The 22,056-nt window shown below is 37.8% G+C and overlaps 1 protein-coding gene across 1 annotated transcript in view; it reads right to left on the bottom strand.

Annotated features, from left to right (window-relative positions):
- The window catches only part of BCAS1 (breast carcinoma amplified sequence 1), a 50,253-nt gene extending 45,363 nt beyond the window's left edge, over window positions 1-4,890 (bottom strand). The window contains exon 1 of the mRNA XM_029284057.1: window positions 4,772-4,890. The gene's annotated coding sequence lies outside the window, so the exon portion shown is untranslated. The remainder of the gene's footprint in view (window positions 1-4,771) is intronic.
- Between the last annotated feature and the right edge of the window lie 17,166 nt (window positions 4,891-22,056).

Raw genomic sequence — 22,056 nt, 5'->3', positions numbered from 1 at the left:
TTTTTTAAGGGCACATTGACACAACTCTTTAATTTCAGCTTGAATATGCTGTCCTAATTGTTGTTTAAGATCCTGATCACATAACACATTTTCCTCTCTCCCTCAGCCCATAGTCAAGGCTGCGTGGTTTTGAGGTTTTCTGATCTAATGTGTTTTCCATCTACACCCAACAAAACCTTGTAATACAACATATAAGGAACGGCTGCTGGAATTGGGTATGTCTACTTTAACGAAGAGAAGGACGAGGGGGGACATGATAGCAGTGTTCCAATATCTCAGGGGCTGCCACAAAGAAGAGGGAGTCAAGCTATTCTCCAAAGCACCTGAAGGCAGGACAAGAAGCAACTGGTGGAAACTAATCAAGGAGAGACGCAACCTAGAACTAAGGAGAAACTTCCTGACAGTTAGAACAATTAACCAGTGGAACAACCTGCCTCCAGAAGCGGTGAATGCACCAACACTGGAAGTTTTTAAGAAGAGACTGGACAGCCATTTGTTCAAAATGGTGTAAGGTTTCCTGCCTGAGCAGGGGGTTGGACTAGATGACCTCCAAGGTCCCTTCCAACTTTATTATTATTATTATTATTATTATTATTATTATTATTATTATTATTATTATTATTATTATTATTATTATTATTATTATTACTACTACTACTACTACTACTACTACTACTACTACTACTACTATGTAGTCCTAGACTTAGAATGATTCATTTAACGACAGTTCAAAGTTATAATGAAACTGAAAAAAATGACTTATGAGTGGACCTTGCACCTAAGACCATAGCACCATTTCCATGGTTACATGATCACAAATCAGATACTTGGCAACTGGCATGTATTTATGATGATTGAAGCATCCTGGGGTCATGTGATCACCATTTGCAACCTTCCCAGCCCACTTCCGACATGCAAAAGTCAATGTAGGAAGCTGGATTCACTTAATTTGCAGTCAGATCTTGACAGAGGACGAAAGCCACCAACCTGTCCATCTTTCAAAATTCACTTCCTTTCCAGCTTCTCCCTCATGTCCACTCCAAGATGAGGATAATGACTTGTGAATGCAAGGAAATATATCTATCACAGTACCTTCACTTAACCTGCAGTAAACTATTAGGACATCACTGTGCCAAAATAGAGGTCAGCTATGGGGAAAATTACGATGCTTTACATTTGCCTCACAGACTGGGGGAATGCCCATGAATTTTATGGCCTGGGTATCTCTATATTAAGAAAAAAAACGAAGTGGAAGCTATTTATTTACTGCCTGCTTTAAAAGACATGGGAGTGAGGGGGATTTTTGTTTTTTCTGAGTTCTGGACTAGTTTGAGGCAGGTTGGATAGAATCACATTTCTTTGCAGGAGTGTCTATGGAATGAGAAAAAGCCCAGAGTCACTTTTCAGAATGCGATGAGCAGCTAAATAAATAAATAAACGTTGAAAAAGTCAAGATGGGAGTTTCAATTGTGCAATCACAATCATCTTAACTGTTTTGACCATCCTCTTTGGCACTCCTGTTTCTTTGTGACATCCCTTATTCTTTGTGCTCTCCTGCAATATGTCAAAGTCAAATGAAGCAAAGAGGACTGCAGGATGGCTCCCAAAAACTTGTGAGGAGATGGGTTGTTAGAAATGTGCCAATGTGGAAAGGTAATGTAATCTATTTAAATTTATTTTGACTGCCCATTCCAAAAACTCTGGCCGGCTTACAATTTCCAAATATACAATTAAAACACTTAAAAACGTGAAACAAAATGTAATGAACTGGATTGAAAACAAGCATAACAATAAAAAAAAACATGACATGGGCTCCATAGACATATTAACCCAGATTGGGAAGTATTGCCATAGAAATCTCAAAGAAAATGTTGGTACTATGAAGCTTAACATATTTATGATGACTGGTTTCTGCAGGCTACAGCAGCTTCATTAATTTATGCCACAATAAATCTGTTAATCCTTATGGTGTCTCTTTATTGTTTGTATTTTAAGGATGTCACTAAATTTGAGCCATAAGGGCTGGAACATAAGTCTGGAACTAGAAATCATTGATGCCTGTCCAAATTTAGCTGTGACAAAGAGCAAGAAGGAAAAATTTGTTGGGTGTGATTGCCTGCTAAGTAAATATCCGGTTATGCAGCCAACTAAATAGCTTTTTAGCGGATGCCATTGGCATACTCACGGAACAAGCAAAAAGCAATGGCTTTTAATAATGTCACATGCTCTAATCTTGAGTTAAGGGAAAACATGAGAGTGACAGTGGAGACCAGCTATGGGAAGGTAAATTCTTTGGATCTCTCTCCATTCAGATGAAAGTCATTAGTCTGCTTTGTCGAAATAGGCAGCAAAGGGAAGGGTTTGGTATTAGTCACTGGAGAGTAAATAAGAACCACCCAAGAACAATTCAAACAAGTTTACAGCATAGCATACTCTGCATTGCAAGACCTTATAACCTCTGTCTTAGCCTCAGAAACAAGGCTCCAAGTTTTTCATGCACCTCACAAGACTAATTCACACATGACTGCCATACAGACACTTGAGTCGTCAGGGAGAGAAATCTGGGTTTGCAAAAAGCTAGCATAGCAAATGTTTGGAATAAAACTCTCCTTCTCCATCTGTCACTCTTCAGTCAAAATTGATCCCTCCTAAACATCTTTGAGAAAAATTATATATATATATATATGAAAGGAGTCGTCAAAAGACATTGCCCCAGAGTAGTGTGGAAAATTAAAGCCACTGCTTGCTTGTTGGCGTATATCACCAGCCCTAACAGACATCATCAATGGACTTCTTGAACCCTGAAACCTGCAAAAACCAAACTATTTTTGTCTTCCTTTCTGAAATTATTTCTGGTTTGTACTTCTGAGACTGAATTCCTCCATAATCATTTTCCCCTTTATGTTTTCTATATAAAAGACAGGTTTCTCTCGTATTAACGTCAACTTCAGATGACTTCACAGACACATCAATGTAATTTTCTTGGCAGCAGATAGAACAGATTTATCACTGGTTCTTCCAGGATGTCTTCTGATCTCTCTGTCTAGAGTCAGGAATATTTTGGTATGGATGGCACATCAGCAGAAAATCTCCAAGATGTAGGCTGAACTGAGAAATCAATAAAACCAAAACTTGTGTGTGTGTGTGTGTGGGGGGGAGGAACAAAGCTCAGTATTGCTGCCACCCAAAAAGCAGCAATGACATGTTCAGGAGTTTCAGCATGTCTTAAAGGAGCCTTTACTTTTTACACAAACTAACAACTAGCACCTTTACAATAAAAGGAAGATGGCACCTTATATCAATAAAAGCAGGGTGTCCAACCTTGGCTACTTTAAGACTTGTGGACTTCAATTTCCCGAATATCCCAGCCAGCCATGCTGGTTAGGGAATTCTGGGAGTTGAAGTCCATAAATCTTAAGCTAGAAATTGCTAGAAAGTCCATAAATCTGAGCTAGAAATTGCTAGAAAGTACATGGAAACAGCACAGCTTCCCTTGTCCCCTCTATTATCATATTATTATAACATATTTTTACTATTATTAGTAAAATTATAGGTTGTGGCTAGGTAGAAAGTCCATGCATTATAGGTTGGCTTATTAACACATGAAAAATTTGAGCTATGAAGTATAACTCAAAAATGAACATAACCTGTTATTTGTGAGCAGCTTTAAAGAAAAATGGAGATAATGACAGGGAGATGCCTCTCTGTCACTAGGGGAACACCTTCAAAAGTAAGGAGAAACTATGGAAAGGGACAGGCTTCTTCTGATCTTGGTTTTTCTGCTGTTGTTTACATCTTGAAATGACAAGGGTTTGTATGTACATGTGTGTGTGTGTGCCTTCCAGTTAGTGTTGACTCCAGCTGCCCAGACTAGTCCCTGCACTTTTCTTGGCAAGGTTTTCTCTCATTTTTCCCCCCTTGCTTTCTTCCTAGGACTGAGAGAGAGGGACTGGCCCACGGTCACCTGGTTGGCTTCATGCCTAAGGTGGAGCTGGAACTCACAGTCTCCTGATTTCTAGCCCAGTGCCTTAACCGCTACATGAAAGTGGCTTTCAAAAAAATGGCAAAATATACTGGTTATCGCCTGTTGTGAATTTTATCTGTAAGAAAGCAAAACTCTTTAACGAAAAGCCCTACAACAAATTACTTTTAAATATTACCTATCCTCTTCCTGTGCGTTCCAAAGCAGCATAGTCTAACAGTTCATTTTGTTCTCATAAAATGCCCCATTACTTTGCTTGCCAGAATGGTTTCCTTCTTGGGAAGCAGAGATATGAACTGGGTTCTCCCCAGTTCTGAATTTCATCTGCTGCTTCCCAGAGAGGACTGTAAACAGGAAGCTGGCTAGAGGAGCCCTGATTTTTCCAACTCGGTGCACTACGCAGTCTCATTTCTCCAGCGATTGCCTATGAATTGGCTCCATGTTGTAAGCTTTGGGTAAGAAGGAATAGCAGATACAGTATGCTAGCCATATGGGCAAGTCTTAAAGACCCTGCAGTGTAGGAAGGTGGCAAAATCTCTGAGAAACACTCTCCCTCCACTGCATAAGGCAACGAAAAAGAAAAGGAGAAGAAAGGAGGAAAAAAAAGCCAACCAACCAATCAACCGAGTTGCAGTGTGTAGTTTTTATTTTTTTTTGGTTATGAGGTTAAAAGTAAGATTAAAATATACATATTTGATAAACTAGCCAGGATGCTAATAAATGCTATTTAAACACTGATGGATATTTAACATTAACTAACATACATACATGCAAACAAACAAATTGTACCTTGCCTGTGTTTGCAGAACGAAGCCTGGCTCGGCTGTGCTGCTGATCCCTTCTGGAGCTGTTCAGCCACAGGTGCTGCACTGTTTAAAAGTCTCTCCCAACAGGTACCTTGCTTTGCCTGGAGCAATATTCAGAGTGTGTAAACATTAGGTACAGCTACATGGATAGGGTGGAGCTTTGGACACTCAGCTATTTTTTTTTTCTTCCTGGCCTCCAGGGCAATACAAGTCTGCTCTCTTACAAGTATGCTTTCCACCATTAATAGTGCCTGCAAGATCTGTAGGACCCTTAAAAACAAGCAAACAAACAGAAGACCACAGCTAGTTATGTATTACTTGTTACTTGGACAAAAAAAAATAACAGTGTGATCTTAACTGTGTTTATGCAGAAAGAAGGCTCAAAGCATTTAATGGGAATTACCTAGGGAACATAGGATGGCAAGAATGTGGTGTATCCACATGAACAGGAACTGGAGCAGTTGATGGCTTGCTATGTGCAAACCGCACAGCTTTTTGAAGAAAAGACTGCTTTAATTTGGATTCTGTATTCTTAACAAGGGTTTGTTCTGTTGCTTTGAATTATTTTCATTTTGTAAATCTGGGAGATAGTATGGAGGCTACTACCTGCTTACTGGAACCTCACCTTTCATAGATGATTGGATCAGCCAGAATGGTGCTTAAAGGAAGTGAAGAATGTCTCTTTGAAGGTAAGTTGTGTCCACCCTATATAAAACAGGCAGTTATAGGACCTCGGATGGGGGAATCCATCCCTTGATCTGGGAAATTTGTCTTATAGGCAGATTACATTTTGTTTCTGGGGAAAAGTGATCAATAAAATAGTGACCTTGCAATTTCAGAGATATCTGGATAATATTGAATATCTGAACTCATTTCAGTTCAGATTTCAGCTAAGATACACTACTATAACTATTTTAGTTACGCATTGATTTATATCCAATCTAGAGACTGGTTAGGAAATAGTAAAAGGCAGCTAGATCTCTTTCATTGACCATGATATTTAGCATTTAGCAATAGTTCAGGCCTTTCCTTTAAGGCCATGTCCAGTTAACATAATCAATCAATCAATCAATCAATCAATCAGAATACAGCTGGAAGGGACTTTGGAGGTCTTCTAGTCTAAATCCCTGCTCAAGCAGGAGAACCTATACCATTTCAGACAAGTGACTGTCCAATCTCTTCTTAAATACCTCCAGTGATGAAGCAGCCAAAACGTCTGATGGCAAGGTTCAGTTAATTGTTCTCACTGTTAGGAAATTTCTCTTTAATTCCAGGTTGCTTCTCTCCTTGATTAGTTAATGAGAAAACCACATAAAGAAATTACATTTCAACATCTAGAAATGGATATCCTCTGTCTGACAAGGTACTAAATTATCTTCCATGGGTCACCATCTATATGAAATTACAGTAAGAAATAAACCAGATTTTGGAGTGGAGTGACATCAATACACTGATGACATTCATCACTACTGCTCCTCCTTATCTAACTCAAGGAACAACTGACATCCTTATATGCTGAGATTTAATATTGGCATCAAGGAAATAATCAGCTATTATTTCATCAGAGATCGGTGCATCAGAGAAAACAAGATGAAAAAAGTTCAGAAGGATGGAGCTGCTGTGGAAAATTTTTACACCAAACAGACTATGGAAAATGCCTCAGTTCCCAACAGAAGACATCTATTGCCAACTATTCTTAAGTTTTTGGTTGGTCACTAAATGAATAGTTGTAAGTCGAGGAGAGCCTGTATAGGTAGTATAGGGTTGAATGCTTTGTGGTTCAAAGTCTGCAGCAATTCAGTGATGTGAACTAAGCCATTTCAATAGACCATGACAGGGTTTATTTGAATATAGAATGCTTTGTGAACAAGGTGATTGGATTTTGTGAATCAAATTTAGCAAGTTGTCTAAATTCAATCAGTAAGTCTATAATTCTCTCCTCATCACCCTCCTTCTCCTGCTAGAAACAGTTGCATAACTGAAGCCATTTAGGTAATTTGAAAGCCTCAGTCTATCATAGGAAAATGGCCAGAGATTGTATTTTCCAAAAATCTAATACCTTTAATCCAATTCACAGATTTGCTATTTGAGTCGGTATCATCCATTCAATTTATGATAGGCCAACGTAATAGGTATAGTCAATGGAAAAATCAGGAACTGGCTAAAAGAATATATGATGCTCACAGCATATTTACAAAAAACATGTTACTTGAACAATCCATGAAAAATAAATGAAAGGGAGCTGAGCTTTCATGTATAGTTGTCTCATTTATTTATCAAAGAATTTATCACATGAAATTCCTGCTTTTGTTTTTATTATGACACTCTATGACTTGAAAGTGAGTCAGAAATACCAACAAGATCATGGATTCTTAACCCAAGTTACACAAATGACATGGTAAACAAGATTGCTCCATGCCCATATCCTTAAAATGTATTTTAATCCTTTTCTCACAATACCAAACCTGTATGGCAACAAGGAATTTTGACATTTGTTTTCCCCATTGGATGGAAATCACAATTCCAGGGAAGATTGGACAATCTGTATAGAATCCAACTCTTGTAATTGGCCTGATTGCTAAAAATAGCATTTCCGGCTATTTTTAAATCGGGACAGATAAGATTTGAGTACGAGTTCTACATCAGGTATATCACCGTTAAAAAAAAGTAATTTCCCAAACATCTCCTTACAATAGTTCCACACACATGTGAGATACAGCACCATCCATATTGGCCTCCCACAAAATGTTGAGTCCAGGCCTTGGTCAATAAAGATTGACCTTTCCTGCCACAGAGGAATTGCAGAATGCCCTCCATGACTGGAGAATTGGAAATATCCTGGAACGATCTGGTTGTGCTTTCACAAGCTCTTTCTACAATACTGATTTATAATGCTTGATGGTATTATTTGCCCAATGCTGGGCGATATATCAGTAGTGAAAACAAGTTAGAAGACATTATGCTATAAATCAGTAGTATGGAAGTGACCACCATGGCAATTTTAAATATATTCTCACAAGCATTGGATGCTAGACAGAGGTGAGGTATATTAGCATTATATTATAATTGGAATACTTGCTGACACTTTGTTGTTCAAAACTTTTTCCAGGGATAATTCAGTATTAACTCAGTTTAATTAACGTAACAAAGCTATGCAGTATTTTTCATCTAAAGAATTTCTGTCAGTTTAAATCTTATGGATACCCTCCCCTCCCTCCTTCCCCCCCCTTTTTTCCATTGTACTATTTAATATTTGAATTGGGCACTAAGAATGGCTGATAAAAGAATTGACACTTTTGAACTGTGGCATTAGTGTAAATTACTGTGTGTACCATGGACAGCAAGAGTAGCTAACAGAGAAGTGTTAAATTGTATAAATCCAGACCCATCACTGGAAGCTAAAATCATAAGACTATGTCTGATTTAGTTTGGCCATGTCATACGTGCAAATTCATTGGAAAAGGCAATGATGCTAGGAATGGTTAGTGGACAAAGAAGAAGGGGCAAAGAACACACTGGCTTGATAACACCAAATCTGATGCAAAGTTGAACATACAACAATTGAAAGAAGCTGTGTGCTTGACAGAGTAGCATGGTGAGCACTTGCCTATAAAGTCATCAAAAGTTGGACACAACTAAATGGTTAAAAACAGCAACATTTAATATTATTTCTATTTAGTATTTTGATATACTGCACATTTAACTTGATTAAAGTTACTATATAGAACAGAAAAACTGCAGCACATAAATTGTACATTCTGTGCTACATGGTATTTCATTGTTCATGCATGCCAAGTGATAGTTGTTTTAATTCATCAAATCAGTGAGTTATTAATGTGTTGTTATATTTCTTTTGCAAATGTTGGACTATGTGTTCTTTGGACTTCTTGAGTTTTATTTCTGCTAATTTCATGGTCCTGTCCATGTAGTTTTATTGACAACAATGTTGAAATAGTTTCCCATTCCCTTCTTCCAGGAAACTCCAATTTTGTGATTTCCTGGTAGTTTTCCAATCGTACACTAACCATATTTGACCCCCAGCTTCATATTGCAACCTAGCAAGAACACATGAGTAATCAAAATAAGGAAGAGGGAATAGCAGAAATACAAGCTCCATCCCCTTCCTCTCTTATCTTCACCCACCCCACCATCTCAGGTTTCAACACTGTTGTTTCTATAACACTCACATGAGCACAATTAGAAGTCTCCTTGTGACCTCAGAATGTGTTTCCTGGCATCTGCAATTAGCATCAGATATGTACCCAGGCAAGGTTTTTCTTTTTCAGATTTTGCCACTGATTGAGGCAAACAGAGGAAATTGGGGAGGGGGGGGGAAGCATATGCCACTCATTTCTCTCTCCACCTTGACACTTTTGAGGAAAAAGAGGAAGAGTGTTTGTCTTCAAAGCTCCTTTTATGTTGCATGGATTGGGTGAAGTTATGAATGCTCCAATACTGGAGGTTTTTAAGAAGAGATTGGACAGCCATTTGTCTGGAATGGTATATAGTTTCCTGCTTGGGCAGGGAGTTGGACTAGAAAACCTCCAAAGTCCCTTCCAACACTGTTATTCTATATTCTAACGGTAGAGAGAAGAGCTGGTGGATTATTTCCATCAAGCTGTTATAAAGAGATCACAGTGTTGCTGCAGAGGGATTTACAATGTACCATGATTCTAGTTCTACAGTCAAAACTCATGGATTCTCTGCACTAATGCTAATTAACTGGATCCTTGAAGAGACAAATCCCTGATTTATCATCAGTTATCAGGATATTTTCATTCAGGCTCAGCCCTGTGGCATTTGTTCTAGACAATATTCTCTTTATTTGCTTTGTATAGAGGATTGTTGTCCTATGCTGCCTCTAGAGTTTGGTGCTATCTAAGATTCATTGTGTCACCTGATGTGCCTTGATCTTGGCCTACTTCCCACGTTTTAGTTATAAATACTTCCTTAATTTCTGCTTCCTTGAAGATAATATCAGCATGCAAAAGAGAGAGCTCATTTAATACTGGAGTTGAAGGACAAAAAAGATCTTCTGCTCCAGTACAAAATACTGCTTTCTAGGCAAACAATTCAGAGCAGAATTGTGTTTATGTGTTTGTGTTCTCTATATTCTTTGGTGCTCTCTCTCTCTCTCTCTCTCTCTCTCTCTGACTCTCTCTGACTCTCTGATTTGCTATAGGGTTATTACTTCTGAACTGCAAAACCCCCAACCACCACAAAATGGGAGCAAAGAGACATCAAAAATATTAACAGTTTGCTGCCACCTTGTGATCGTCTGGAGTATTACAGTTTAGATCTGCAAAAACTCATCCATTTCCTTTCCTTCTTGAACAGTATTTTATAAGCATGATCAAGTTTAGATGTTATTTAGGGAGGATTAAAGAACAAAATCCTGAGCCTGTATACATCTAGAAACAAAGGAATTTGCCTCAAACTGAATTGTGATGTTTAATTTTGAACTATTGGCATAGCTGTAAGAGTTTGGGGACTGCTACTTTTAACAGATGATATTAATATTCCTGGATAGTGGAAATGAAGGAAAAGATTATTGCTGAATCACTGTTGATTGTGAACTATGAACAATTAAAGCAGAGCTCAAATAGAAGATTCTGGATATGAAAACTTAAATTGTGCATAGACAAGTTCATACTGGAACGTAGGGAAGAAACTAATTGTTTTAAAGTGGCAGGATACTTTTTTTCAGTTTACTATAAAGTACAGGTAGTTCTCAACTTGTGACTGCTTATTTAATGATAGTTCAAACTTACAATGGCCTTGGAAACAGTGATTAGCAGCCTGTCCTCAGAGTTATGAACATCACACCCTCCTCACAGTCATATGTTCACAATTTGTATGCGAAGAAGAAGAAGAAGAAGAAGAAGAAGAAGAAGAAGAAGAAGAAGAAGAAGAAGAAGAAGAAGAAGAAGAAGAAGAAGAAGAAGAAGAAGAAGAAGAAGAAGAAGAAGAAGAAGAAGAAGAAGAAGAAGAAGAAGAAGAAGAAGAAGAAGAAGAAGAAGAAGAAGAAGAAGAAGAAGAAGAAGAACCACATAGTTAGATTTTTTTAAAAAATATTATTCTTTTCCTTTTTAAAAAATAAAAGTCAAATGGCCCAGGATAGTTGATCAGGTCATTTTTGTAGCCATAAGTATTATATCCCTTATCCTTGAATTATGTTAATTCCCAGGTCAAGGAGCACCATACAAAACCTTATCCCCTCTAACGTGCTTGCTTGTCAGAAGGGGACCTCTCTCGGGCTCCTGATAAGACTGCCCTTCATAAATGAAAGTTTGGCGCAGAGTGATAAGAATGAAATAAACCTCTAAAGTATTTGGGATGGGGGCTAGCTTTGAAAGAATGTCCAAGCTGAGAACAGTTATTTCTTCATGTGGGAGCTCCACAAAGAGCCAGGGATACTGTGTCACCAACCAGAACTGAAACAGGAACATATTGTGAGATGGCTGGAGGGGTGGGTGGGGCAGGCATTTCGGGAGCACAATTGTTCTACTGTCTGAGCTGTTTTGCTATCCCACTAAATAGGCCCCACCGATTGCAATACTATGCTAAATATTTCACTCAAGGAGTCCAAGTTGCTGTACAGGGAGTAATGGTCATACCAACACCCCCTATCCAAGCAGTTGTGGTTTCCCATGACATTATTTCCTTTGACATTCACACACATGCACACACATGTTTTTTTCTGTCTTGCATTGAGTGGGCTTTGATCTTCTCACCCCTGTATTGGGCATCAAACCAAAGGCATTCTGCTATCCCTTTGGGGTAGTCAATAAGCAGAACGCTTTTTTTAAAAAAAAACTCCAGCTGTAATGGTGAGATGATCTGATTCATTTTTACACAAACCTTTAATCAGATTTAGATTTATATCATGCTTTTCTTTCAGGAGCCCAAGGCAGTGTACATATCCATCTATTCTCCCTCAAAACAGCAATACTGTAGCATAAGATGGGCTGAGAAAGAGGTAGCCCAAAGACACCTAAGCCTCAAGTGATAAATAAATACTTGAATACATGGTTACAAATGGATATGATGATGCAGAGAATTTTGAAAATCAACATTCAGATGAAACCAGACTTTTTCTTAGGGGGGGATTTTTCTTATAGGATTTATGGATACAAAAGACTTAACAGACAATTGTTTTTATATATGGTAACGACAGCAAGGTTGTTATAGGCACAAAGATGGAAGAATGAAGAAACACCCACAAGTGAACTTTGAAGATGGTAGAGCTTGTAGACATGTCTAAATTGACTTGTTTGATCTGGGAGGGAATAACAATTACTTTTGTAAAAGACTAGCTGTGCGTTGCTGTGGCTCAGTCTGGTTAAATGGAAAAGAAAGAAAAGAGAAAGCACACGTTTGTAATATGTTTAATTTCACAATGCTTGTGGGTATACAATATTTTTTGTTGTTCCATTGTCTGTGCAGATATAGGTGTGTGTTGCTTTTACGTCCAACAGATGGAGCTGTTTTTCAAAACATGTTTTTACCTGTCACAGGTGTGACATATATATAATAGTAGTTATATAAAAACATGCATGTATTCGAACGCAACGTTGTGTCAAAATTTCAAAGCAATCAGTGAAGAACTTTCGGAGATTTAAGATTTTGAACAAACGAACATTTACATTTTTATTAATATAGATTGGAAACACTTTGTGGACTTTTTGCTGAAGATGGATAAAAATGAACAGATGGTTTCTGAAGTTACTGATTTAAAAGGGCTGTAAATGGGGAGAAGGGAACTGTGTTATGTAGTTTTGAACGCTAATAAGTATGTCTGTAACAGCTGTAAATAAGGTTGAAAGTTGCTTCTTTAAATATTTTTTCTTTTTTCCCCCTCCATGACTTGCTTTTTGTTATTTTCAACATCATTTTTTCTTTATCTTACCTCCTTTCTTCCTTTCCTTTTCTTTTTTCTTTTAGTTTTTATCTTCTAACTTTGTAAAAAAAAATTGTTATAAAATGTAGTTTTAAGAAGTTTTTTTAAAAAAAGAAGGGGATGGGAAAACACACACAAGTACAACTATAATAATTAACAGCAGGTGGCAGCCTTTAATTATTTTAAGGACAGGCTCTAGGATCCAAGGCTGCTTCAGAAAATTCTTGGAAGAAGCAGATTATTTCTGCTTTTTTTGGGGGGGGGGTGTTTATGGCATAAACTTGCCCAGGAAAAATATTTTTTTCTATTATTTGCCCATGACATTACCACTTGTCTGAGATGGTATAGTTTCCTGCTTGAGCAGGGGGCTGGACTAGAAGTCCTCCAAGGTCCCTTCCAGCTTCTATTCTATTCTATTCTATTCTATTCTATTCTATTCTATTCTATTCTATTCTATTCCTATTCTATTCTATTCTATTCTATTCTATTCTATTCTATTCTATTCTATTCTATTCTTGTAGACTACATGAAGCCATAAGTGAGGTGAGGTCAGGTTATTCCTATCAGTATTAAGGTCGCATTTTCACCTTATTCTTTTTTTTAAAGAATTTTAAAGCGCAATGGAACATGTGCTGCTGAGTCCATACATAGAGGGAACTCTACCCAAAGTGGAATTTAGTTTTTGTGATGTTCCTGTGAATTGCTATTTTTCATTCAGGGCAGAAAAACATACCTAAATATGATACCAAGAATTATTGCAGGTTTGCAGATTTCCCAGCAGATTCCCAATTAATGGGTGATTAGCTTTAATGGGGAGAAAACTCCCTTTTTACGATCCTATAATCCCTTAATTCAGGGTGGCTGGAGAGAAAACAATGGAATAAAAAATTACATTAGATATCGTTATCCTTCTCTATTAAAAAGCATAACTGAATATCACTTTTGGGAAGGGCTTTGAGTCAAAATTCAAGGCTTCTGTGGTCTACTTGTGCCCTGCAAGTTTGTGGCACTACAGTGATGATCACAATCAGTGCAAGCTCTAGTACTAGTAGCCTTTATCTCCAGATATAACTCTTTTTCAGCTATAGCTGTTTAATTAACAACAAACTTCCCTGGATCGGGATAGTTTGATCACAGTGGTCCTACTTCAAAGTTAGATTCTGGCAATGCTGTTCATGTAGGCTGTTTTTCCGTGTATGTTTGGTAGTTGTTGTTGCTGTTGAATGTTACTGGAGGAAGCAACTGATAGCATAGATAGTACCATTCTTCTGTGGGAAATGGGCTGACTGTGAATTTGGTCCCAAGGTTATTGTTTTTATGCATTAAAACCCTTGTAGCATAAGATTTATCAATTAGATAGATCAGCTTCTTTCTGTTACTTATCTAGATTATAAGAAGTCTAAAGGATGCCTCTAAACAGCATCACTTCTACTACGCATCTGCTAGATGGCAGTCTAGAATAGGATATCTCTGACAGAGATGCATCCATTGTGGAATATCCTCTCTGATCCTTTTCTGTTTTCATGCTATCCTGTGCTGGTATTTTAAAAAAGAATAGCAATAGCAATAGTACTTAGACTTTTATACCACTTCATAATGCTTTACAGCCCTCTCTAAGTGGTCTACAGAGTCAGCATATTGCCCCTGACAATCTGGGTCCTCATTTTACCGACCTCAGAAGGATGAAAGACTGAGTCAACCTTGAGCCGGTGAGAATTGAAGTGCTGGCAGTCGGCAGAATTAGCTTGCAATACTGCATTCTAACCACTGTGCTACCGTGGTTATTTTTAACATGTTAGCAGCTATATGGAGAGGGAGAGGGAGGGAGGGAGGGTTAGTGGTGGACACTTGCCTCCCATTCAAAAGGTTGAGAGTTCAATCCTAGGTAGTGGCAGATGTTTCTCTCACAGGCACAAAGAAAAAATATCTGCTGCGAACTCCACATGGCATCAGGCAGGGCATCAGGCCAGTAAACTCTAACCTCCATCCAGTCACTCCAACTCTATCCTGAATTAAAGGATTATAAGGTTGTAAAAGAGGAGGTTTTTTTATGGGGAGGGAGGGAGAGAGGGGGGGGAGAGAGAGATGGCAAAGCAAATTACAGATATGGATATATAAAATAGTCATAAAATGTGCATGAAAACATTACTACAACACCCCTGTGATTTATACATTCATGTTTGACATTGAAATACAGTAAAAAAAAAAAAGGACAGAGTTTATGTTCATAGTATCATGATGATCATAACTAGGGAGGATATGTGTGATGTATAACATCTGTCTTCTCCTTTCCAAGACGTCTTATATCTTCCCCTATCCCCTAGCACAGGGGTGTCAAACTGCCGGCCCACGGGCCGGCCGCGTCACATGAAAGCTGCGCCCACCCCATTGCCGGCAATGGCAAAACTGTCCCGATATGTTGTGCGATGTCACGTGACGTCGCAAGTTTGACATGTCTGCCCTAGCAGTTTCTCTACAAAGCAAACTTATAGCTGGATTGCTCCTCAGCTGAAATAACATCTACAGTAAATAATGTTTGGAACATTGTTAGAACTCCAGCTTTGCAAACAATTTTTAGTTCTAGCAATGGAGTCTTGGAGAGAATACTCAATGGAGGGAATAAAAGAATTCTGCAATTAATTTTTGAGATTCTCAGCCAGTCTCACAATCCCTCAGGAAGGAAGGAAGGAAGGAAGGAAGGAAGGAAGGAAGGAAGGAAGGAAGGGAGGAAGGGAGGGAGGGAGGGAGGGAGGGAAGGGAAGGGAAGGGAAGGGGGTAGGTTTCTGATGCTCCTGCCATCTTTTCACAAGGAAACTGAATGGGAAAGCCAGCAGGAATTTGGAAGTTGCTCCCACTCCCACTGCTTTTTGCCCACCCTTGGTCATTCTGCTTTTCTGTTTAAGGAGGAAAAGTCTTTGTTGTCTAATATTATGTAATTACAAAAATTGCTAGGACAATTCTGGGATCTATTCCCACTTTTATTTTCACTTCTGGGAAATAAGCTACTTCAGTGGAAATGTTATTTTTACTTGCCAGATCTTTAGCCTTAGGAAATTCACAAAATGCAAAAGAGGATATTCCCTTTCATTTTAAGAAATCTTGCAGATTTATGTTCCATAACTATTAAAGCATTTATCAGCTATTTAGTAGTATGAGAAGCCAGGCATCATTAAGAAACTAATGGCTGGGAGGGCTAAGCAAAGGCTACATTAATCCTTGTAAATTAAGTCAGACAATCTTCTGGGCCTGCTGGAACACAAACCTTCCAAAACAGAGAGGTTGTTCCCACCCCAGTTTTAAGCTATCCAAATGTTTTCTATGACCAATACCTACATTACTGCTGCTAAGTTTATATTTGCCTGTTTTTCTGGGGAGATGGATCCACTTTCAAACAAAGCATTGAGTATAAATGCCTTCCATTTTCATTTTTGAAGATGTCCATGGAGTTCAGAAGCATTCTTCTAAACAAATCACATGCTTGAGGCCACAAAGTTCCTCCATTCAGTGTGTATATTAATTTAAAGATTCTATTGATTGATTATCTGTCATCAAGTCAGTGTGGACTCACAGCAACCACATACTAGTAGATAGATTTTTTCCATGATGATCTGTCCCTAACCTGGTCTTCCAGTCTTCCAATGGAGCACCCATCACTATTGTATCTGAGTCCATTCACCTTGCTGTTTGTTATCCTCTTCTTCTTTTCCTTTCACCTTTTTTACCAGTAGAGCCTTTCAAGAACAATTAAATGAAGAGGGAAGGTAGTCTCTGAGGGAGATCTCCATCAGGATCATATTGCATTCAGTACTTCTGCATGAATGGAAGGTTCTAATTTGTGTTGGTTGGCAACTGGGAATACTACATGTTGGACTAGAGTAGGCAGATCTTTGGATTGAGCCTGCATGGCTCCTTTGATATATTTTGCCTCTGTCTTCTGAATTATGAACAGGCATCTGTTTCAGAGAAGGTTACACAGGGTTGATCTCGTATGCTATTGAGCATTTTGTTTCTGATCTTTTCTAAATTACATGGGTTTGTTAAAACATAGCAATTTAAACCATATCACAAAAAAGATGTTGAGAGTTTGGAAAAAATTCAGAGAAGAGCAACTAAGATGATCAAAGGCCTGGAGGCTAAAACATAAAACAAGAATGGCTGCGGGACTTGGGTTTGGCTAGTAGTCTAAAGAAAAGAAGAAATAGGGGAGATATGATAGCAATGTTCCAGTATCTGAGGAGCTCCCACAAGGCAGAGGGGGGCAGGTTGTTCATCAGAGCACCAGAGGGAAGGACGAGAAACAATGGTTGGAAACTGATCAAGGAGAGAAGCAACTTGGAATTAAGGAGAAACTTCCTGACAGTGAGGACAATCAACCAGTGGAACAGCTTGCCTCCAGAAATCGTGGGCGCTCCATCACTGGAGATTTTCAAGAAGAGACTAGACATTCATCTGTATGAAACTATATAGGTTCTCCTGCTTGAGCAGGGGGCTGGACTAGAAGACCTCCAAGGTCCCTTCCAGCTCTATTCTCTAATTCTAATTTCTCATTGTACTTTAAGGATCACCACCAGCACAGCTAAGAAGCCTACTAAACTTTAGGCTAAGAAAACTTTTATGCCCTGCACTCTGTATGAGAAAATAAAGTTTCACATTCCTGGGCATATCTATACAATCAAAGCTTAAACTTAAGGTTCCCATATTTTACTTAATGGACACTATCATAATAGCAAAATACATACCTGTTAAAGCATTCCCTGCCTGCTTCTTATGACATCAGTGAGAAGTCATCAGCATAAAGCACATGCAAACTTTACTTTAAATATAACATTTTCAGAAAGTAACAATCATTCTGTAGTTTTGTTTCTGCATTCTAAATTTATGTCTTGCCATATCTGTTAGTGCTAAAATAACTTCTTAGTTGTTTGTAATCAACTGGTCTTCCAAGTAAATGAAATACAGAAGATAATTCTTCTCCACTGTAGTTGAGATGTTCTGCTACAGAAAAAGAGTCAACACAACTCGTCCTTAGGTTACGGCCATTTGGTCAATGACTACTCAAAGTTATGACAGCACTGAATGAGTTGTACTTATGACCAGTTCTTGGAGTTCTGGTTGTTTCAGTGTCTCCGTGGTGATCCAGGTGCTTGGCACCAAGCTTACAAATATTGTTGCAGGCTGAAATAATGTGATTGCGATTTCTCATGCTTCCAGCTGATTTCCCACAAGCAACGTCAATGGGGAAGCTGGCAGGAAGTCAGAAATCATAATCATGTGATTTCCTTGTTTAACTACCCACATGGTCCTTGCTTAATAACAGCAACAGGGACTACTAGAATTGCTGTTGTTAAGTGACATGTCCATATGATGTCGTGCTTTATGACTGCATTGCTTAGTGAACTCAATTGCCATCATAACCCGAGGAATACCTGTGAGGGAAATGGCAACAATGTTTTAAAATTTGTTGCATGCTGCTCAGAATCAGTTGTTTGTGAGATGGGTGACTATATAAATTGGTTTAATAAATAATAAAAAAATGAATTTATACCAGTTTTGTTCAAATTAACTAGATCTCACTATCCCTGTCCTCAGGAAGTAAAGTAGTTGAGATTGCCCAGAGAATTGAAGCAATCTAGCAAAATGATGAATGGACTCCATGTCCTGTTTTTGGCTTGCAAAGACTTATGTTCTGTCTGTGTAACCCAGGAAGCAACATATCTGACTGGCATTTGCTTTTATTTTTATTTTTTGTTGCTATTACTGCTCTTTTTAAAACAATCCCAATGCAGTTTGACTCATCCTGAGTTGTATCTGAAAGACAAAGTTAGATATTTTGAACTCAGAAGGTGACTTTACTTTTTTTTGTAGACACATGAGTTTGCAGCTCAAGTTGTTAAAGAAAAAGCTAGACTCTGCATTCTTGATGCACCTCTTTTTTTTTTAAAAAAAAAGTCCACACTATGGACCACATCACAGTCCTAAAATAGCATCTTTTGTACCCTTTTTTAGCCTTTGGGGTCAACTGTTGGTAAAAGTTACTTTTGGAGGTTTCTATTATGGGAAATGGAAGATCTGATTTTTCTTCCGACTCAGTCTAGCTAACCACTAAGTAAACTCTAAAAAAATCCAGATGGTTTTCTTCTTCTTCTTCTATTTCTTTTTTTTTTTTAAATGCTCCCAGCAGTAATAACAGGATTTTACCACTATTGACCAATGTGGTTCCAACTAAAAAAAAAAATAATCTATGGTCTGAATAGCACATTTTTTTCCATGCTAAAAGAATGGGTGATTCTTAGCACATTGCATGAATGCCTGTCTAAGTAAGGCATAAAAAACTAAGTCATAAGAAAACTACACCGTGTTGGGATTTTTCTGAATACATGGGTTTGACATTATATCCAACCTAACCTAAGGAATCTTAAATTCAATCCCTGGTAAATACTTGGAATATGAGGGCTGAGTGTCAAAATACAAGATGGTGGATGTCACAGCACAATCACAAGCCTGTCCCCTTTTAATGTGCATCACAGGGACAGAAAATGAGGACATTTTGATTGCCCAGTCATGCCCATCATCTTGACTTTTGACTTTTGCCCTTTGCAAAAATTCCACATGATGGACAACTACTTATTTATTCTGGACATGTCCTTTATTTAAAGTGATTTCAATAGCTATGATATGTCTCTGTACCATGGTTCTCCCCTTTCAGTTCAATGTTCATGATATTGTCACCATTATTTGGGGATAAATATACAATATTTCAAGATATCCATCTATTATTGAATTAATAAAAACTGTAAATGTATTGCTTTATAAAGAACTTTAGGTTTGTTCAGCAAGGAGTACAGCTAAAAAGATGATTTGCTTTATTAAGGAGATACTGTTCTACAGGAGTTAGAATTCTGGATTCTTTGTCTTTGAATTGGGCCTTTGTCAATCTAATGAATAAACTGACCATACTATTCTGTGAGGTTAAGATTTATAGACGTATCACTATATGTGTATGAGTATACAATTGTAGACATGCTTTTTTTCTCTTTTTAATTCTTTTTTCAGTTTTGCAATGTTTCTTTGTTTTCTTTTTGCTTTGTATATTTCATCAATTTTTAAAAAAAGAGAAAAGAAAGAGAAAGAAAACATTCTTGATGAGTTTGTTGGATTCATTTGTATAAGATATACAAGTAATAATTCTCAAAACTTCATCTTTTATTTTCATGCTGAAGAAAGATGACATTTATTAGTATTATACCAGTATATAGCATACTCAAAACACCAAGTACCACACTTTTTTCTGTTTCTGCTTCATTTTTTAAAAACTGGTTACTTTATTACTTTTAACTTCTTGGAATCAAACAATTTAGAACTCTAAGATTATTTGTAAAGAAGACTATTGAGATTAGCAGACTCAGTGGCGTATGTGTGTGTGTATGTGTGTGTGTTTGTGAAAATATGAAATATTGTAATGCCGTGCCTACCATATCTTGCAGATATGATTTATCATGCCACTTTCTAAAATAAAAACAACTGGCAAAGAAGTTCTGTAATCAATACATGCCAAATTGGCTCTAGATTTTGTTGTCACACAAAATTGGCAATTAAAGATTCTATTCTATGTATTACCAACTCTGGATTATCAAATTACCAAAGTATTACCAAATCTAGGTATCAATATGAAAATAGGGAACTGCTTTACACTTAGTGAGTTCAGTGGTTCTCCTTAGCAAAAAATATTATCAATTATAGTAGAATTTCAGAAAGGTTTTTGCAGCATAATCTGCTACTTCCATTGAATTTGTATAGATGGGACCCTGTAAACAATATCAACCAAATCTTTTCTCTTCCTGGTCAATTCTCAGTTGTCATGATTCAGTGGTAGAGCCATTATTTCAGTGGTAGAGACATTCCTTGCAAAATTAGGCAGAGATTTACTCCTTAATCTATAGAGAGAATTAGGAAAGGGTGCAGAGAATATACTGTATTGTTTGCTATCCCCAAGATGCATTTATTCACTAAAAAGAAGGAGTAAACCTATTCTCCAAAGCACAAGGGCAAGAAGCAATGGATGGAAACTTATCAGAGAAATCCAGCCTAGTACTAAGAAGAGATTTCCTGACAGTAAGAACAATTAATCAGTGCAGTGCCTTGACTCCAGAAGTTGTAGGTGCAACATCACTGGAGATTTTTAGGAAGAGATTGGACAGCCATTTGTCTGGCATGGTAGAGGGCTCACCTGCTTGAGCAGAGGGTTGGACTAGAAGATCTCCAATTGTCCCATCCAATTCTGTTATTCTGCTAAATACTATCAGCAAGACCATTGCATGTAACATAGCTGGACCGTGTTTCTTTTGTGCAATTTCCATTTCCCTTGGCTTCTCCCTAAAGTGCAGGCTGGCTCAGGAATTCCGGGAGTTGAAGTCCACAAATCATAAAAGGACCACTGTTCCCCACCCCTGCTCTAACGCATATAGTTAAGGTATAACTAAAAACCAGGCCTTTCAAAACATATTTCAAGGAATTCTAGAATGTGATAATTTACCGCAAGAGATCAAGGGAAAAAAAGAAAAAAGAAAAGAAAACCCCTCCATGTTCACCTGAACGCTCAATTTTCAATCCCTTCAGCCTTTCCTCTTAATCAAGAGTTCATTTTTTAAAACTAAAAGGTTTGGTGGCCTGAAAAAGTTGGAAACCCCCCGCTATAAATGACAGAGTCAAAGTCATATTATTTTCTCAGAGGTTGCTTTGAATTCCAGTGCAGTTTACTCCCAACTGAATGGTTACAGAGGACTTTACATTTCCCAAAATGAATCCTTTTTTTGCAAAATAAATAAATCCAGGAATGAGCAATGTGGTAAAGAGGTGCCTTTTATTTAATTTAGGGCATGAATATGTGCCCAAACCTGACCAGTACAGTGTAAAGGAATGCCTCCTTTGAAAGTGACATTTGTCTGTCTTTATTTTTGGAAGTGAGTTAAGTGACATAATTCATAATCGGAGGTGGAATTTCCAGAATAACCTCAATCAGGTGGAGTCAACAAAGGATTAGAAGTACCAATGTAAAAATTCCTGCTTGCAGCAGGAAATGAAAATTATGATTCAATGAAAAATCTGATTCAATTTTTCTTTAGTGTACCCATAGAACTGAAGTTGCAAGATTATGCCACTGTATCCCTGAGCATTTGTGTAGGGTTTCTAAATTCTTTCCTACTGGCTCAAGTACACCTTCAGGATCAGAGTTAACATGGTAGGACTGGTTGTAACATTAATCAGCTTTGTGGAGTTGCTTTAAGGCTCAGATCCAATGTTATATGAGCCACAGCCACCTGCCATGAACAGCTTTGTCTTTGTAAAATCTAGATTTGTAATAACATTTG

This window comes from Protobothrops mucrosquamatus, unplaced genomic scaffold, assembly GCF_001527695.2.
Source record: "Protobothrops mucrosquamatus isolate PMUCROS unplaced genomic scaffold, P.Mucros_1.0 scaffold350, whole genome shotgun sequence".
Classification (NCBI taxonomy): Eukaryota; Metazoa; Chordata; class Lepidosauria; order Squamata; family Viperidae; genus Protobothrops; species Protobothrops mucrosquamatus.
The sequence above is the reverse complement of the archived record's forward strand: the minus strand, read 5'-3'. Positions and strand labels throughout refer to the sequence as shown.